Source organism: Eumetopias jubatus, unplaced genomic scaffold, assembly GCF_037043125.1.
Source record: "Eumetopias jubatus isolate StellerSeaLion01/CBP00866 unplaced genomic scaffold, mEumJub1_p1.0 scaffold_8, whole genome shotgun sequence".
Taxonomy (NCBI): domain Eukaryota; kingdom Metazoa; phylum Chordata; class Mammalia; order Carnivora; family Otariidae; genus Eumetopias; species Eumetopias jubatus.
Genome location: NW_028274814.1, coordinates 74,239,685 through 74,259,880, shown reverse-complemented (window position 1 = coordinate 74,259,880; position 20,196 = coordinate 74,239,685). Strand labels below are relative to the sequence as shown.

Sequence of the window (20,196 nt, the reverse complement as noted above, 5' to 3'; positions counted from 1 at the left end):
TATTTTAAGCCCACTGTTAAGAAATGCTGCTCAGAAAAAAAGGTTCCCCTCAAAATATTACTGCTCCTTGATAATGCACCGGGCCATGCAAGAGCTCTGATGGGGATGTACAATGAGATTATGTGGTTTTCATGCGTGCTAATACAACACCCATTCTCCAGCCCATAGATCAAGGAGTAATTTTGACTTTCAGGTCTTATTATTTGAGAAATACATTTTATGAGGCTCTAGCTGCCATAGATAGTGATTCTTCCAATGTATCTGGGCCAAGTATATTGAAAGCCTTCTGGAAAGGATTCATCATTCTAGATGCCATTAAGAACATTTGTAATTCATGGGAAGAGGCCAAAATATCAACATGAATGAGTTTGGGAGAAGTAGATTCCAGCCCTCATGGATGCCTTTGAGGGGTGCAAGACTTCAGTGGAGGAAGGAACTGCAGATGTGGCAGAAGTAATAAGAGAATTAGAAGTGGAGCCTGAAGATATGACTGAATTGCTGCCATCTTATGATAAAACTTGAGCAGGTGAGGAGTTGCTTCTTACAGATGAGCAGAGAAAGTGGTTCCTTGAGACGGAATGTGAAGATTCTGTGAAGACTGTTGAATTGACTACAAAGGATTTAGAATAGTACTTAAACTTAGTTGGTAAAGCAGTGGCAGGTTTTGAGAGGATTAACTATAGTTTTGAAAGAAGTTCTACTGTGGATAAAATGCCATCAAACCACATCACGTGTTACAGAGAAATCATTCGTGAAAGGAAGAGTCAATCAGTGTGAACACTTCATTGTTGTTTTGTTTTAAGAAATTGCCACAACCACCCCAACCTTCAGCAACTGCCACCCTGATCGTTCAGCAGCATCAACATCAAGGACAGGCACTTCACCAGCAAAAACATTATGACTTGCTGAAAGTTCAGATGATTAACATTTTAACAATAAAAATTTTAATTAAGTTATGTACATTGTTTTTTTAGACATAATGCTATTGTACACTTAATAGACTACAGTATAGTGTAAACAAACTTTTATACACACTGGGAAACCAAAAAGTTCATTTGACTTGCTTTATTATGATATTCACTTTATCGCAGTAGTCTGGAACCAAACCTGCATTATCTCCAAGGTATGCCTTTCAAAGGGAGATATTTGTTGTACATTTGTACTATACCTGCACTCATTCACTTTATTTTTTTTTTCCAGAAAAGGATATGTTTTTATTCAAGTAACTGCAAATAGGAAAGCTGATGGGAGGCCCCAGGATGGGACAAATAATGGCTACCTCCTCCCTAGCGTTCAGAACAGGGGGAGATGGTGGCCCCTACACCCTCAATGGTCAATACAAGTGCACCCCTCCTCACTCTGCTGCAGGACCTAGGGGCGGGGCCCCCATCTTCCTTGGGATAGGGGTGTACATATTCACTCTAGACCTTACCCCTCTACTGGAATGGCTCTCTTGCAAATAACATATAACTTCTTAATCACTATTTCCAAAGTATTCAAATTTCTTGAACTTTATGCAGCATTTGATATTATTAACCAAATTCTTTCCAGCAACACACTTTTTCTTTGGTTTCTTTGACATGTCATTTTCTCCAAACTACAGTATTGCAACAACCTCATGTACTAGGTGTTTTGACTCACATTTTTGAAGGAAAAGATAGAGAAGTAAGTGAATTGACCATGTGATATAGATATCAAATTGAAGAGGTTGGAGTTAAACACAGGGCAGTGTAAATCCAAAGCCCATCTTTAAAACACTGCACGATAAAACACTGCATGCTCTCCCCAGTATGGCGGCTCCTATACAGGTGAGCTTTAATTGCTGTTACTTTTCTGCCTGAGTGCCTTTGTTTGTATTTTTTCATCTTCTTCTTATCTCCTGAATGTGGAGATTAAATTACACACTTGATCATCTCTTTTCTTTCTCAGTATTATCTCCTAAGTGGAGCTCAGCTACCCCCAAATCTTCAAAAAGAGTCAGCCTGCCCAGACACCTACACGGCCTAGCTTCTACATCCCAAGGATCTGCTGTTTATTTCCATTTGGACATTTTACACTACAGCCTGCTTGTGTTACCTGCGTCGTGAATGCTTTCCTTTCCCTGTGTTGCAATCACCTAGGCATGACAGACCACCATCTCCTTTCACTTCCTTCCTTTCCCTCAAAGTCACACCAGTACAAATAGTGTGTAGCAGAAGTTTAACCCAAGTTTTGAGGATAACGGAGGAGGGCTAAAGAAGGACAAAGAAGAGAAAAAAACTAAAGTGAAATAGAGGTTCCATTTTTTTTTTTTTTTTAATGCTTTGGCTATTTCTTGCTACAGAGTCAGAGGCAGATTTTCTATAAGCTAATGAAGCTTAAGCTTCTGCTCTACCCATCTGACCACGCTTCTTCAAAAACATTGGAAGGAGACCTAGCAATGTCCCCACCTGGCCACGTAGTTTTGTAAAATCTGCAATAGTTATATATTTTGGTAATCTCTTTTTCCTGAAGGGGTCCTCAAAATTATATCGGCTTCTGGCCCCACAGATCCACTCCTGCACAGAGTTAATTCTTACCAGCAAGACATCTCCCACATTAAAGCTCTGGCATACTTCTATTCTCTCTAGACTCTTTTTTCCCCTTGAGACTCTTATTCTCTCTTTGTAGTTCTCAGTTGGAAACCTTTAAATTCCTCTCTCTTTCTCTCTCCTCCCACGCATCCCCCTCCCCCTTTTCCCTACCCCCCTCATCCTCTGGGAGGAGGGAGAGGAAGTATCAGCTCTCATACCCAAAGAGGTCATCAAGATATTTTCCTAAACCAAGACTTTTTCCTCTATTATAACACATGCTAGTCTCTTACTATGTAAAAATGACTTCAGTTATTATTTTGAATTGCCTTTTAAAATTTCCTGACGCATCAGCTGGTCGTTACTGAAAACTTACCATATGCTAAATGTGGTGCTAATTGCTTTACATTTATTAACTCATTTTAATCATAAAAACTACACTCTGAGGTGGTTGTAATTATTTCCAATCAAAAACCAATGCTTAATGAGGTTAGATAACATGTTCAAGGTCACATAGGCATATGGTAGGCTCTCAATTTAGACAGTTACATCTAAGCCCAGATGTGTACTTGTAACCCCTTCTCCATTTTACCATCCAGATATCACTCTTCTGTGAAACTCTCCTTGTTTTATCCAACCAGAAGTATTCATCCTTTCCTCTAAACAACCACGTTTGTGCCAGATTTATTCTACTTCTCTCAAATTACCTTGTATTTTTACTAATCTTAAAACACAAGAACGTTATCTTAAACTCCTTTGGAGCTTAGTTCAGTGCTTCATGGAAATTAATCCAGTAACTTATGGAATGGCTAAAAATCAATTTGGATAAAGGAGATAACCATTATGAAATTCCTAAATAAGATACTTAAAAAATCCTGCTGAAAGGGAAATCATTCGATATCTTAAGCAGGCTATTAAATATATGGCCTTTACCTCTTAAGTGATGAACCTGGGCTGCATTGTGGAAATGTGTACTGGTGTTGCATCATTCATAGGAACTTGAAAATGCAGTGTGTCCTCCTTCCTAATGGGTCCCATTGGCTACAACAAGGAGGCATCTGCTGGAAGGAAGCAGGTGTTCTTAGTTGATAGGGGAAGCAACTATAAGCCTAATTAATGACTAACTAATGACAGCTCTCACCTGATTCTGAGAAATTTGCCTATGGACACATATAAAAAAGAATAAATCGGTACTGACTTATAGATTGGACTAGGGTGAGTATACTTAAAATTATTGGTTATGAGTTGTATGGGCATTAATATGTCTCAAGGAGGGGAGCATGAAGAGGAGGAGGCAGGGAAATTTTCTCAGATGGAATGGGTACAGTGAGATTGAAACTGAGCACCGATTATTTGAATGATTGAGATTCAGTAGGAACAAGTACGGTGTGTAGTGGATGGGAGCATGTTGGCAATTTCTAGCATAAGAATGGGTCTGTGCAAATTTTCTGTGAGGAGAACTTAGGTATTCTGGTGAAGGAATTTTGGTGTGCTTTTGTTATGACAAACATAATCAAGAAGAGTACTTAAGAGTAGCCTTAAAGGATGTACGTTTAGTCTGCATTGCTTAAAACTAGTGCTTCTTTGGACTTGGAAAGATTGCCTAGAGCAAACTTTTTATCCTTGTCTTTGAATTTAAATGCCATAAAAGTCATACCATGGTGTCTAGCAGTGCTTTTCTCACTGAACTGAGAGGAATGAGCATATACTATAATATAAGTTTAGCCCTAAAGAGTTTTTTCAATGTAGGCAGATGAAACTGGTTTAAGGTGTGAGCTTTGGAATCAGGATACTGGAGTTCATTCTCCTAGTTTTAGCGCTTACAGAGTATGTGGGACTAGAGTGAGTGACTCCATTTTCTTTTCTTCTCCCAGTTTTATTGAGAAATAATTGGCTTAGATCACTGCGTAAGTTTACGGTATACCACCTGATGGCTTGATTTACATACATTTTGAAATGATTACCATAGTATGCTTAGCTAACATACATCTTCTCACATAGATAACAATAAAAAGAAAAAATATAGGGAAAACAAAGATTTTGCCTTGTGATGAGATCTCTTAGGATTTACTCTCTTAACAGCTTTCCTATATATCATACAGGGGAGTTAGCTATAATCATATGGTACATTATATCCCTACTACTTATTTATCTTATAACTAGAAATTTGCCCCTTTTGGCCACCTTCCTCAATTTCCTCTCCTCCCACACACCACCTCTAGGAACCACAAGTCTAATCTCTTTTTCTATGAGCTTGTTTTTGTTTTAGATTCAGCATATAAGTGAGATCATACCTACAGTATTTGTTTTTCTATGTCTGACTTGGTTTCACTTAGAATAATGCCTTTAGGGTTCATTCATGGTGTTGCAAGTGGTAGGATTTCCTCATTTTTTATGACTAAATAATATTCCATTATATGTGTGTGTGTGTGTGTGTGTATACACACACACATATGTATAATAAATACTCCATTATATATATGTGTGTGTGTGTGTGTATATATATATATATATATATATATATAGCACATCTTTTTCATCTATTCATCAAGCTTCTGTCTTTCTTAATCTGTTCCTCTTCTATGGAAAAGACTTAATAATAGTACCGCTTACAGTGGTATGAGTATTAAATGAGCTAATTCATGTAAAGCACTTAGCACAATGTGTGGCACATACTAAGTACTAAATAAATGTTAAACTTCACTATTGAAATTAACTGAACAAAAGCATAGAAACAGAAAGTTGACCAGGTGCTACCAGGGGGTAAAGGGAGGGTAAATGGGAAGTTAATGCATAATGGATACAGAGTTTCTGTTTGGAGTGATGGAACATTCTGGAAATAGTAGTGATAGTTGCACACATTATGGACACAATGGCACTGAATTGTATACTTAAAAATGGTTAAAGTGGAAAACTTTATGAGATATACATCGCTCCACATAAAACAAAAGAAATCAATCAAGCTTATAGATGATGACTGTCCCTGAGGCTCAGATTCTTTTTCTTTCAGTTATGCCTAATGCCAGGAAGCACATATTTGTAATTTCAGATCTAACCCACTGGTTACTTTCATTGTCACCTTTTATGTCCAATTGTCCAGAATGGAAGATCGCTGAAGCAGGGTACCCTCCAAGATGTCCCTGAAGGAGGCTAGGAACTTACCTGGGCAGTGGTAGGGGCCGCTAGGGTACAGGGCCAGGAGTGAGACACTTGCATCAACAGATTCCCACAGCCTCAGCAGTGGGGTTTGACTTGGCAGCATTTTCCTGAGGCCTCAATGCACCTCAGAGAGGGGGGACAAGCCTCTGTGAGACTAACTCAGCCATGATGCTTATTGATCACCACCAGATGTGCTCAGCCATGTTACCTTCCACTCCGTCTAGGTCAAGCCATCAAGCACATGGATTCAAAATTTAAACTAACTCTCCTAGCAATCATAAACATATCATAAAATTTATGGTTGTTATGATAAAATCATAAAACTTGTTTATCATTTTAGATCCAGAGTATTTTGCTCATTTAGCAGCAGACCATCAAGGGGGCTCATTATATGGTACATACAAGCCAAGGGAAGCTAGACCCAGGCAGGACTTTTTACCCTGAGATTCCTTCCAGTTACTTGATGGAGTTTTGACAATCTAGTTATTAAATCAACCTCTAGCTCTTTTGCTACATTAGAATTATTTAAAAATAAAATCTGATCCTCATTGGAAATGTAGGGTTAGATGATAGGATCTTTGAAGTTCTTTTGACTCTGATTCCATGAATCGTACCCACCCAGCATCACCAGTCATGAAAAGAGGTGTCATCTCAAATCATTCCCTTCACCAAACTATGAAAACATATTTAAATAATATATGTGATAATGTTGTTATGTTGTATGCATTTAATGGATTTAAATGATTATTAAACTTTTTATTTTTAAACTGCTATTGTTTATCAGTAATATGAAATCATGCTTATTTTAATCCTATGTCATTCTAATTGGGGTAACTATGTAAGTAACTTTATATTTATTTATTTATTCATTTATTTATTTATTTTTGAAGATTTTATTTATTTATTTGATAGAGAGCACAAGGAGGGGGGAGCGGCAGGCAGAGGGAGAAGCAGGCTCCCCACTGAGCAGGGAGCCTGATGTGGGGCTTGATCCCAGGACCCTGGGATCATGACCTGAACCGAAGGCAGACGCTTGACCAACTGAGCCACCCTAGCACCCATAACTTTATATTTAAAACATTCAAGTCAGTACATCATTCAACAACTAGTGTTTTAGATTAGGGATAGTTGTTAGTGTGTGTTGCATGTGACGTGGTTACGCTTTTAGTCATTTCACACGTGTGTGCTGAACACCTACTTTGAGTAGGGCACTGTTCTGGGTACTTTGTGCAAGGCACTGTGCTGGGAATATAGAAATCGGGCAACATCCTTGCTCTCCAAGGGAGTTGCTGTTCCAACCCCCTTCAAAAAATAACCCTTCTATCCTAATAATTTAGGTGCTTATATGTTGTAGCACAAAATGGAAAAAAATCAGCCACAGCCATACAACTATTGTTGTACTTGACATAAAAACTCTGTGAAATAATTTTTATTATCCCTATTTTATAAGAAAGGAGGTTGCCTTAAGTCACATGCAGGACAAGTTAAAGTGTAGAGCTTCTTATCATATTAGTTGTTTGGTAAATCCTATATAATTATTTTAAGTATCTTAGCAAAATGTGGGATAAATTTGTTAGATGGGTACATAGATAATACTACTCTGTGCAGAGCCTATGAGAATGATAATTCGCTCTAAAAAATTAGCAGTAGAAGAAACACTCTTTTTAAAAAAAATTATATATATATATATATGACATGTGTATAACTCTATCTAGTCTCCCTTCAAAATCTGTTGCTTCTACCTCACTCACTAAAGCGGTGGTTTTGAATCAGAGGTAATTTTCCCCTCACGGAACATATGGCAGTGTCTGGCAACATTTTTGGGAGTTATAACTAGGAAGGTGGGGGTGCTACTGGTACCTAGTGGCTAAAGGCCAAGGATGCTGCTAATCATGCTACAGTGCATAGGAAAAGCCCAATAACAAAGAATTATTGGACTCAAGGTTTGAAAACCCTACATTAGAGGCGATAACTATTAACAAATATAAAGTTACGGGTTTCTTTCAATGTATTAATATACAGAGGAACATACACACTCACATGCTATGCAAATGGGATGATATTGTACAAATTATCCTGTGACTTGCTATTTCTACTTACTTACAACTTACAAGTTGGAGGTCTTCCAGCCAATACAGTGAGTTCTATCTCATTCTGGAGAACTGCACAGTATTTTCTATGTAAGTGGAAATGTATCATAATTTATTTAACTCTTCTCATATAAATATCTAGATTATCCTTAAATTTTTGCTCTTTCAAATGGTTCCAGTGAACATCCTCATATTTACATTTTTGTAGACATGTGAAAGCATTTCTGTAGGACAATTTTTTAGAAGTGAAATTGCAAAGTCAAATTGTATGACCATTTTTAAATTTGGTAGGCACTGCCAAGCCCTTCACAAAGGATGGACCCAAATTATATTCCCACCAACCATCTATGAGAATGAAAGGAATATTTTCAGCTTTGCAAGTGTGTTTCACTAAAAGGAATATAACGTAAACAAACAAAATTGTGTTTGATTTCAAGAATGTCTGGACAAAACCACAAAAGCCCATCAAGCTGTGTCAAAAAAGCATAATAAGGGTCATTAGAAATTAGAGTGTGATGATCACAGAAATCATTCTGTTACACAAGCAATAACATTGAGAGAACCAACCCCCCTAGCAGATGCATCCACTGTCTACATTGTGCTGGAAACTTTACCGGAGAGTTAATGGATTCTGGCCGCCTTGTTAATATGATCCATTACGTCATCTGCCTTCGCCTTCACTGCCTGGTAGTTGAGGTAACAGCCATTGTTTACAGAATTTATAGCTACTTGGCTTTTCAGTAAGGCAAAGGAAAAATAAACCAGAAAACAAGTTACACACTGAGATCATTACAAAAGGAATCATGAATAAATGAATTCTAAGAATGAGATATTTGGGGCCGGAAGTGGAATCAGTAAAATATGAACTAAATAATCTCTTCCTCTAACCTTTTCCAAACAAACAAAATAACTGTATAAATAAGGCCCAGGTAGATAAAACAGGAATGCTGCTTTACCCCACCACTTTTCCTAGGACACTGAACAAGTTGGTTTTAAACCATGATAGATTTGTTGGCTGAGACAGTGTAGTGTAACGTGAGATCCCAAATTTCATGCTGGTTTTATCAACACATCTAAAGGAAATCTCTATCATTTAGATGACACTTCTCACATGTTACTCTGTCATTAAGCCATTTGTCCTACAGGAAGGTCACTGACTAGTTATCTGCGAGTGGGCGCTGGAGTTATAGTTAGAAAAAGGGAAAGGCTACCTGTCCTCATGGAGCAGTAGGGGAAATATACATTTAAAAGTCAATTATATAATTATTTAACTGTCTTTGTGATATGAGCTAAAGGTGCCATGAAAATACAACAGGGTACCTGGCCTCATCTGGAGGGTGAGTGGGGAAGACATCATTGAAGAAGTGATGTTTGAGCCCAGTTAGGGGCTTTCTCTTGGACCTTTGAATCCTTATAACATTTTGCATCACACTTCAGGCGCATGTCACATATTTCCAAGTATTTTTGTCCTCTTTAAGAATTAGACTCCACTAAACAGTGAAAGTTTCATAAAGAAAGGTAATAAGATATTGTAAATCTTTGTCTTTTCATTAATAATTAGCATAGTTCATGACCTATGGCAGAGGCTTAATAAAGAATTTCATTTGTTTATTCATTCAGCAATACCTAAAATGTGCCTGTTGCTATTCTAAGGCCCCAGGGGAAAGTAGTGACCCAGATGACAAGGTCCCTGCTCTCAGGAGGTTTACATTTTGGCAGGGGATTTAGATGAACATACATAGAAATAAACTGTAGGTAGTATGACCTACTATAAGAAAAATAAAATAGACTAATGTGGCAGCATGTGAGCATTAGTGGTTAGAGAAGTGGGTTTTTTTTTTTTTTCAAGAAATGGGGGTTAAGCTTTGAATTTTATGCTGTCAGACTATGCAACCTCCCCAGCCTTCCTCATTGTCCACTTTCTTCCATTCATTGCGGACTTCCACATCTGACTGACTACATTCTTCTACTGGGCCCTCCTTGCCTCTTTCATTGTGCCTGGGGATGACCCTTCCAACTAGTACCCTGGCTTCCCACCTCTTTGATCGTCTCATCTCTTCAGCTGCTCACCGCCATGATTATCACTTTGACCTTGTCCTCAACTATAACCACATCACCCCCAAAATCTCACTTTTAAGCATCTTACTCTCAGGCTGATACCTCCTGTCCTTCCATCTCAGCTACTCTAGCATCTTTACTCCATTAATTGTTGGACTTTATTGAGAACATTAATCCTTTTATCTAAACACTCTTCTAAGACTCAATTTGATTCCGTGGTTCATCAATCTAAATACTCCTTGATGAATACTCATTAACTCTCCTAGTCTTTTTTTCCTATATGGTATTACCCAGCAAAACCCCAGCCTTGTCAAATAGAGCCTTTGGCCTCCTCTACTCTACCGCTGAGCCGACTGTGGCTAAAAGGGAAACACATAGTGGCGCTGACTGGTCACTCACATCATGAACACAAATGTCAAGAGGGAATGCAGAGCTACCATTCCTTAGACTCTTCCTTTCCCACTCTCCAGAATGACTACTTTCATGCCCAGTTCTGTCTCATCCAGCTTCTAAGTTCTGTCAAACTACCCCCTCACAACCCCCACCCACCCCATACTAACAGTCTTTAACTTCTTTGATACCTAAACAAAAAGGAGGCATTAGCCTTGAAAGATCTGAAAAACCTGGACGGGTATTGTTTTGTAATTCTTCCTCCACACCCTTTCTCAAAACTGGCTGCTATAGCATTGTGTTTATTTAGCATGAGCTTAAGATTAATTGTTGAATTGAATTCTTTTAAATTCTGGTCGCATTTGGATACATTTTTCTTTTCTATGGTGACATGTTTAGGCCCTAATTTGATCTTGCATCTTCTTTTGTCCAAATTCAAAATTTCCAATATATTTCTAAGATCTCTATGTTCAAGTTAAATCATATTTTCCAATTGATTTTTATTACCTTGTTATACTCTCTCGGTGGAGGGGGGAGGGAGGAACAGCTGCAAGGCATTTAGGAACCTAACTTTCACTTCAGAAGGAACTCTGAATTTTTCCCCAAAATGTATATTTTATTCTTTCAACCAGTCTGTAAGAAGACAATTAGTAAAAATAAGCTAATTCATGATTTTATACATAATTTTTAAGTATTAAAAGTTACTTTATAGCTAAGACTCTTTCCGTTAGGATATCTCCTTCAATTTGTTCATTGACTGTCAGTGGCTTAAGGACTATAAAAAGTTGTTCCAGATATTTACAAGAGTGTTTTACAATAGGATCTTCAATGCACATATAACTTCTAAGTTATGACTCAAGTTATAACTTTTCATTAGTTTATTCTGCCTTCAGTTTATCAAGTGGGAAATGCAGATGGTAAAGTGGAATTGCCTTTTTACTTTTAAATTAAATTTCTGTAAGATCGAAGAGTTCTAACTACTTTTCCCATAATGAAAACCTACATAAACAAGAGTAGTTGTCCATTAGTGATACATTAGTAAGTAAAAACTGAAGGCTTTAAATACAGGCTTTAGTCTAGAGCTAAGAGAAACTTTTATTTATTCACTGAGAGACCTGAAGTTTTATGTGTCTGGAAATCACCTGAGATAGAAATGGACTCATACATATAATTGACTGAATCTTTTGGAAGTTGGAATATAAATTGTCCCATGCAAATATTTAAATCTTTAAAAGAATTTGAATCACTAAATTCTACTCCTGAAACTAATATGACGCTGTATGTTAACTAACTGGAATTTAATAAAAACTTGAAACTACAAAAAAAATTGTCTCAAAATGAGGTAAACATGTACATATTTTACTATATTGACCATTTTTTTGAAATCATATTCATTTCTATACTGACTTAGAAAAACATTGTAATGATTTAAAATTTCAGCTCTTTTTACTTCTAAGGGCACAGAAATAGTCATTTGTTGTATAAGATGGAATGAAATATATAGCTCACAAACAGTGAAACATTATGAGACTTCCTTATAGTGATTTTTGGAATTTAAAGCCAATTTCAAGAAACTTCCAGAAGTTCCAGGTCTTCTAATTTTTATTTCCTGTATTAGTGTATGAATATGTCTGGATAAGAAATTATATTTTAAAAATTGGATGTGATTTAGGACAATATAATTGATCTAAGGAAGTAAATTGCTTTGGGTTTAAAAGTGAATTAGTGTGGGGCACATGGGTGGTTCAGTGGGTTAAGCATCTGCCTTAGGCTCATGTCCTGATCCCAGGATCCTGGGATTGAGCCCCACATCAGGCTCCTGGCTTAGCTGGGAGTCTGCTTCTCCCTCTGCCCTCCCCTCACCCACCCCGCTCATGCTTATGCTTGCTCTCTCGTGCTCTCTCTCTCTGAAATAAAGAAACAAAATCTTTAAAAAAAAAATGAATTAGTGTTTCATTTGATGTCTGGGGAATAATATATACCAGAGGAATTAATTGGTGCATTAGGATCTCTGTAATATCAGTAACTTGACATTAGTTTTATTAAATTATTTATGGTTTTAATTATATATAGTATCCATGTGTTACACCACAGATTTTACAAGTTGAGCATGGGATGGTTTGTGAGTATTGTCAGGCAATCCATGAGGTCGACACTACTTTGAGTTCTTGAGATGAATCAGGTTCTATGGAACTTCAGAAGATACACCAGAGGACACTTTTTTCAGAGGGGCAAGTCCATGTTATGTGAGGGGAGGGAGATGGGGAGCAGAGAGCATCTAAGGTCCATGGAATGGCATCTGTCCTGCCTCTGTCCCATCAGAGTACTTTGCCAGAGCCTGTGAAGCAAGACACTGAGGGGAGTTGACTGCCCCTTACCCCCAACTCAATTTTAACAGGAACCTCTTTCTTTTTCTCTTAAATCAACGTCAATCTTCCACATAACTGTTCTCTATTTTGATAAACCCATAATCTCATGTCATTATGCAGTTAAGAAGGTTATGTGAGAGTAGGAGTCTCTAACAAAAGTTTAACTTTAATTTGAAGGGGCTGCAAAGTCCACTAAAACTGACTTCTGGAGAGGTTTCCTCTCTAAACACGTATCATTGGAGCACATTTTAAAAACCAATCTTTCCCATCCCAAGAACTTATTTCTTGGTTCCAAAGAAACAAACAAACAAAACAAAACAAAAAAGGCCCTCTGGATAGTTCACATAATCCCATAAAAATAATCCTGTAAAAATAATGATTTTGTTATAACTATTTGAGTGTGGCTTTAACAGTTTCATAGGACTATGGAATGCATTATGTGTTTGACCCTCTCAGAAAGCCCTATCTGAATGACAGATATTCCCCATTTTAGAGGTGAGGTACCTTAGGCTTAAAAATGTTAACAAAAATTTTTTTTTCTAGTCTCACACAACCAGAAAGAGGCAGGATAGGAATTAAAATATTATCTTTGGATTCCAAATGTGCTTTAAAAAACAAATGACCTGCAAACCTATTATTGTGAGAAAGAACGTTGCCACCGTGTTAAACTGAACTGTATTAAAACTAAACTCATACTTTAAGTACGGGGCAGTACTAAATAAGTCTGTATTATGTAGTAAGTCATCTAAATAGCTGGGGATATAAATTTTCCAGTCAACATCCAATATTATAATAGGACCTATTAGAATATGGTTTCCTTCACAATCAGTTTACTTCAGCTATTTAAAGTTTCTTGATGAACAGGTATGGGGCCAGGGCGTGCTAAGTGTTACACTTGTCTCAGAATAAAATGGTTACTTTTATGCCTTTCGGCAAGCAAACTGGGGGCCCAGGTAATACTTGGCATGCAGTTGAGCAAATTCAAAATTAATTTTGAAAATAAAACAAAACACCTGATCGTACCTGTGAGTAGATCCATGTACAGCTGCAAGAGGAAGTGAATTATGGGAGCTAATTCGAACTTGTGGCGTTTTACTAAAACTTGTTGACTCATGTGCTGGAATCTAAAGCAATGTGTTCTCTCCTTCATCACAAAACAAAGTAATAACATTTCAAGAACTAAACAAAATTAAAATTGAAAGGGATTTTGATTTAGCAACTTGCCAAAAGCTGACTTAAAACCTTTGATATTTTTAGAGAGTGATAATCATAATGAAATATCAAAATCCATTCCTCTGGTTTCTCCGAGCTCTATCCTTATAGGGAGTAAGGTATAAAAAACAAATAGAAAACAGTGCCTCTGAGAAACACCTTTACTAAATAACGATTGAACTCAGGAAAGACAGAGAAAGTAGCTATTTGAAGACTTTGTTTCTTTGCAAATCAATAATAAAAAACTTTGACCACCACATTAAAACATTTCTCTTATAAATTAACTCTTCAAATTCACACCAGGGGAAAGACCTTCTTTAGGAAAACTTGTATGCACCATTTTGCTGGATCTTAAAAGTTAAAAGCTCTCTTTGTTTCCCTTTGAGACTTTGTTGCCCGGAGGCTCTCTTGCCTAGCCACTGATATACCTTCTCTCCTGAGAGGTTTTGCTGCCTTCCTGTTAAATTAGTTATAATCCCTTTGGGAAGCATGCAAGGTATAGACCTTAATTAAATAGATACCTATCTCCAAATTTTGGATAAAATCAAACCAACATCTAGAACAAAATGGAATAGACTTTTTTTTTTAAGATTTTATTTATTTATTTGAGAGAGAAAGAGATAGCAACAGAGAGCCCTGCTTGGGAGGAGAGGGAGAGGGAGAAGCAGGCTCCCCGCGGAGCAGGGAGCCCGATGCGGGGCTCCATCCCAGGACCCTGGGATCATGACCTGAGCCGAAGGCAGACGCTTCATCACTGAGCCACCCAGGCTTTGGCGGCAGCCAGGGGCCACACTGGGAGGGCTTGCCGGTCATTCGTATTTTGGTCTTCATCCTCCAACCAGAGACTCTTGAATGTTTTCAGTATGGTCAGCTTTTGACTTACCCGGAGATCATTTTGGTGTGGGTGGAGAAGAGATCAGGAGGGAGTGAAAGTGGGAGTGGGAAGAAGAGTTAAGTAGCTACTCAGGGAGAGAGGATGGGAGCCTCGGTGACTGTGGAGAACACAAACATGTACTGAGCTCTAACCGCGCAGCAGACGCTACGCTGCGTGCTTTCTCTGCCTCACCAGGAACTCATCTGGAAAACGATGGAGCTCCGTCAAAGTACATTTACATTTCCATTTCTCTCCAGTCCCCCTGCTGTAAGCAAGCACAAGGCAGCTGTAAGATGTGAGTTAAAATATTGGAACCAACTGGATGACCATAAGGCAAGACCACAGACGGAGACCTTATCCTCTGACATTTCCTTATAAATTACGCTTGTACTTCCTACCTATCTGATGCCAAAAATAGGCAGATGTCAGTACTTTGTAGCAAAGATACAGCAAATCAAGAAGTCCACCTGTTTCCGTGATTCTAGGAACCAAAGCTGCCCAGAGCTTGTAGAATTATCTACTTGCTAATACCTGGCTGAAAGTGAATCCTCGAACTTCAGTTATTAAGGTGTCTTTATTTACGTTAAGCTCCTAAGTTTGAAGGAAGTTAAAAAGTTATTAAGAACAGTAATAATATGATATTCAATTGTGCTAATTTCTATTTATTTTCTTGAGTCATTTGTTTATTAAATAGTTGCTTTAGTGACCACTATGTATAAGGCACTGTACTTGACACTGAGGGTACAGTAGACAGCAAAACAGATTAACATTCCTACCCACATGGAGCTTCATGTTGTAGGGAGGAGGGGCAGACCATAAAAAAGGTATGTAAGTAAAACATATAGTATGCTAGATGAGACATCTATAGCAAATTGGATGTACCTTATAATTTATACTACAATGTAGTTTGGATCTTATATAATATTTATCTTAACAAGAAAATTAAAGCGGGGGAGGGGGAGTGTCAAGTGTAGGTGAATTTGGAGGTTGCAATTTTAGACGTCTAAGGAAGGCTTCCCTGAGTCCGTGAATCATCATAAATACCTAAACAGGATAAAGGAACCAGCTATGCAGATATTTGGGGCAAGAATATTCTTGGCAGGAGAAACATAAGTGCAAAATCTCTGAAGCACTAGCATCTCTTGATTCAAATTGTATTTCTTCTTCGTGCTCATTTACAAATGCTGACAATTGAATTTTTAATAATATTTAATAAAAAGTTATATTGTCATAGAATAAGATTAAGTGGCTTTTTTGCTTTATCTCTCCAAACTCCATTTAATGTGACATACAGAGTGTTTAATGGCTTTTATCACAACAAGATATACCATGTTTTAAAAAGTTTCCTGTAAGGTTAAAAGAAGAGAAAGATTGTAAAAGACATTAAGTAGTTGTTGTAGCGATATAAACTGCATTTTTCAATTTAAGTCAGTATCTATAAAGTCCTGTCCAAAATTAACATATTACCCCCACCTCCAGATTTTTATTTTTGTACAGTTTCAAAGTTTATAAAATACAAATTCTTTTTTATAACCATAATTTGCACAGATTTTTCAGATGGTAAAAGTATGATGAAGCGAACAGACAGAACTCTGGTTAATATAAAATAAAACTGGGGAAGCTCTTGGATTGCTCATTCCAGGATGGACTCTCTTAGTGGGTGATACTTGAACCAAGATGAGAAGGCTCCAAAGAGGCCAGCCATGCAAAGTTGTGAATGCAGTGTCTCCATGGAGGAATCTGTATCAAATTTCCTAGAAAATGGTGTGGTCTTCCTGTGTCCAATTAAAATCTTTCCTCATTGTGGGGAGTTATATAAAATATTTTTTTAAAGATTTTATTTATTTATTTGAGAGAGAGAGAATGAGAGAGAGAGAGCACATGAGAGGGGGGAGGATCAGAGGGAGAAGCAGACTCCCTGCCGAGCAGGGAGCCCGATGCGGGACTCGATCCCGGGACTCCAGGATCATGCCCTGAGCCTAAGGCAGTCGCTTAACCGACTGAGCCACCCAGGTGCCCCTAAAATATTTTTAAACATGTTTTCTCTTACTTTTATTAAGGCTTCTATCTTAGAGACCCCAATTACCCTTAGCTGAATTATATTTGCCAGTCCTTCGTATCTATTAGCTTCATCTCAATTATTTAAATCTTTTTTTTCCTTTCAACTATATATTCTGTGATTATCACGTCTTTCTTTTAAGTTAGAAACTTTATTTTAAGTCATGTGTATTCTGTTCTTTGCAGTTTCTAATTTATGCATTGCCTCAGTTGAGGTGTTGTCTTTGTCTTCAATTTTATTTCCTGTAGGCCTGCAATATTCTTTTTCTATTTATTTTGTTTTTCTACCATCTCATTTTTTAAATATTCTATCATTTGATTAATATATTCCTCTTTTTTAAAGATTTATTTATTTATTTTAGAGAGAGAGAGAGAGCACATGGGAGGGAGGGACAGAGGGAGAGGGAGAAAGAGTCTCAAGCAGACTTCAAGCTGAGCATGAAGCCCCCCTCAGGGCTCAATCTCATGACCCTGAGATCACAACCTGAGCCAAAACCCAAGAGTCGGAAGCTTAACTGTTCCATCAACGTGCCCCAATTAATATATTCATCTTAAGTGCTTGTGGGAAGTTTCCTTCTGTTTGGAGGTTACACTTTTTTCTTAGATGAATATTTTCTATCTTTTTCTGCTATTTTTTTTATTGTTTTCCATAGGTTTTCTATATGGATTCCATTCTTTTTATATTTTACTCACACTTGGGCTGTTTGGTCCAAATTTTCTATTTGACTTCTCTCTGCCCCTTCTGAGAACTGTTTGTCATGCCCCACGGTGGTGGTTTGCAGACCAGGCGTTTTGTGTCCTATCCATAATTTTCTCTGGCTTGAGAAAGACCTGATGGGCTGAGGGGAGAGCTCAGCTGAGGGAGTGTCTTGTAGTATCTGAGCTTTGCCCTCACTCCTAGGGTATCAGCAAACATTTGATGGAGGAACTCAATCCATGGAGTCAGAGAACAGCCCCATTTCTGCAGAGATTCACCCTCAGGTTTCAGGTCAGCCCGGTTGTGTGTCACCCTGGCACGTTCATTCCTCTTCCCAAATCAGCCTGTCATGCACATCTCGTTTCACCTCCACCAGCCGCTGGTCAGAAGAGAGTACCCACTCAGCTTTCTTCTTGCCAGATCTGCGAGGATTATTGAGAATCTCAGAATCTGGCCTATTCTCCCACACGGCTTCTTGGAGATGGCCTGGGATAAAGGATTTGGCCACATCACAGGTCTGCAGTCGCCTGCAGAAACTCAGGTTTCTTACGTAAAGCTGTTGCATCACGTCCCTTTGCTCATTTAGTTGTTGGTGGTGATTTTCGCTTTTGTTGTTGCTGGAATCTGTGCTGTTTTTCATTCTGCCATCTAAACTGTAAACCTGGGGCTCCTGGGTGGCTCAGTTGGTTAAGCGGCTGTCTCGGGCTCAGCTCATGGTCTCAGGGTCCTGGAATCGAGCCCCACATCGGGCTCCCTGCTCAGCAGGAGGTCTGCCTCCCTCTGCCTCTCCTCCTGCTCTTATGCTCTCTCTCTCTCAAATAAGTAAATCTTAAAAAATAAATTAAAAAAAATAAATAAATTGTAAATCTCCCATCACCTATATATTACTTTGCCTCTTTCATTTACATGTATACAAACAGACTTAAAACCAAACAACACTGAAGTATTTAAAATGGGTGAATATTCACTACATTTGTATCTTTGGGGTATTAAAGAGGGCACGTATTGAATGGAGCACTGGGTGTTATACGCAAACAATGAATCATGGAACACTACATCAAGAACTAATGATGTAATGTATGGTGATTAACATAACAATAAAAAAATCTGCTCTGAAAAAAAAAGAAAAAAAATAATGATGGAATGTATGGTGATTAACATAACATAATAAAAAAAGGGCAAAATAAAATGGGTGAATATTAAAACTTTATATGTTTGCTAAAATAAATTCCTAGTATATTTAGTTGGCTGAGCTTTGTGTTTATCATATGTCTTAAGGAAATCCAAATAAAAATTATCACTATCAAAAATATCAAACATATGAATCATTTGATCTTAAAAGTATTAGGTATAATAAGACATGTAGTGATAGGATATGAAATAATAGAGTGTCTTTGAAGAGACGAAGAAAATCCCAAGTGACCTTCATGACCTACTCAGAGTTATGTCTTTTTTGAGCTATGTGCTGTTTTACCAGTAATATAAAAAGCGCATATCACTTTTGTTACGGATTAGCTGTCTTCCTTATTTTCTTTTTTCTTTCTTTTCTTTTCTTTTTTATTGCCCATGTGGGTGGCGGTAATCTGTATACTCTGACGATGGAATTTTTGTGGCTCGTATTGAACCATAAGTTCCTATTAAAGCTGAAAACTTAGAAAGAGTCAAAAGAAATGGCATCAACTTTTTGTGCAGTTTATTTTTCTTACAGTCTTGGAGCTCCAAGAAATCTACATAAGTCTGAGGGTATGAACTACTCATATTACATGAATCATGCTGAAATGCTTCAAAACTCATTTTGGTATTTCAATAAAGATACTTACCAAATATGATTCCCATCATAAAATTCACTCATTCATCTGATCCCTATTATTAAATGCCTACCATGTGGCAGGAACTCTTCTAAAGACTGGAAATATTCTGATGAACAAGATAAAATCCCTTTCTTTATATTACTTTAGGATGAAGGAGATAGACATCAATCTGTGAAAAAATTATTACCTGGACTGGGTTCTTAATAAACATTCTCAAATTTAACCATTTACCCTTTCAACTCAGTCATTGCTGATCTAAGATCTGAGACAGTATATCAATATATCAGTACAAGCTAATTGCTGGCTTGTGCCTGCATTGTGCATTCTGAGTGACAGACCTATATACACAGGGCTAAGCCAAAGAGGCACCTCTATTCATAAAAATTTATAAAGAGGGTAGAATGAATAGCTAAGACTCTTTAGAGATTGCCCCATTTACTACTCCACCATCTAAAGAAGGGAAATGGTTGTAAGGGCTATTTGAAGGCTGACCTCCATGGTAGATTTTCCTCTTGCTGCTAAAATGGCTTTTGTTCACACAGCTGTTTTCAGAACACTCTTTACAAGATTCCTCCTGGCTTTTTCCTCTTAATATATAAAGTATGTGCTGTGCTTCGAGCCTATTAATAAAGCACAATAGGATTGTTCTGACCTTGATTCCTTATGGAAGAACCCCAATAGGGTTGTCAGTGTAGCTTTCACAGCTACTTTGAAATATTAGCTGTCTTTACAAGGCAAGAAAGCAGTACCATCCAACATTTTGCTAAATTTCGTTGGGACAAAATGCATTTCTCTACAGTTCTTCGGACCACATGTACTGGCATTTGCTAATTGACACCATGTTCCTGAACTACACAGGTAACAATTCTGCTCCAAGTCTGAAATGTGGGAAAATGAAACAGTTTAAGTTCCAAGGATAAGTTGGCAGG

General features: G+C 37.7%; 1 protein-coding gene across 1 annotated transcript in view; it reads left to right on the top strand.

The window, feature by feature from the left end:
• Positions 1-20,196, top strand: part of NELL2 (neural EGFL like 2) — a 323,780-nt gene that overhangs the window by 247,931 nt on the left and 55,653 nt on the right. The gene's annotated exons all lie outside the window — the stretch shown is intronic.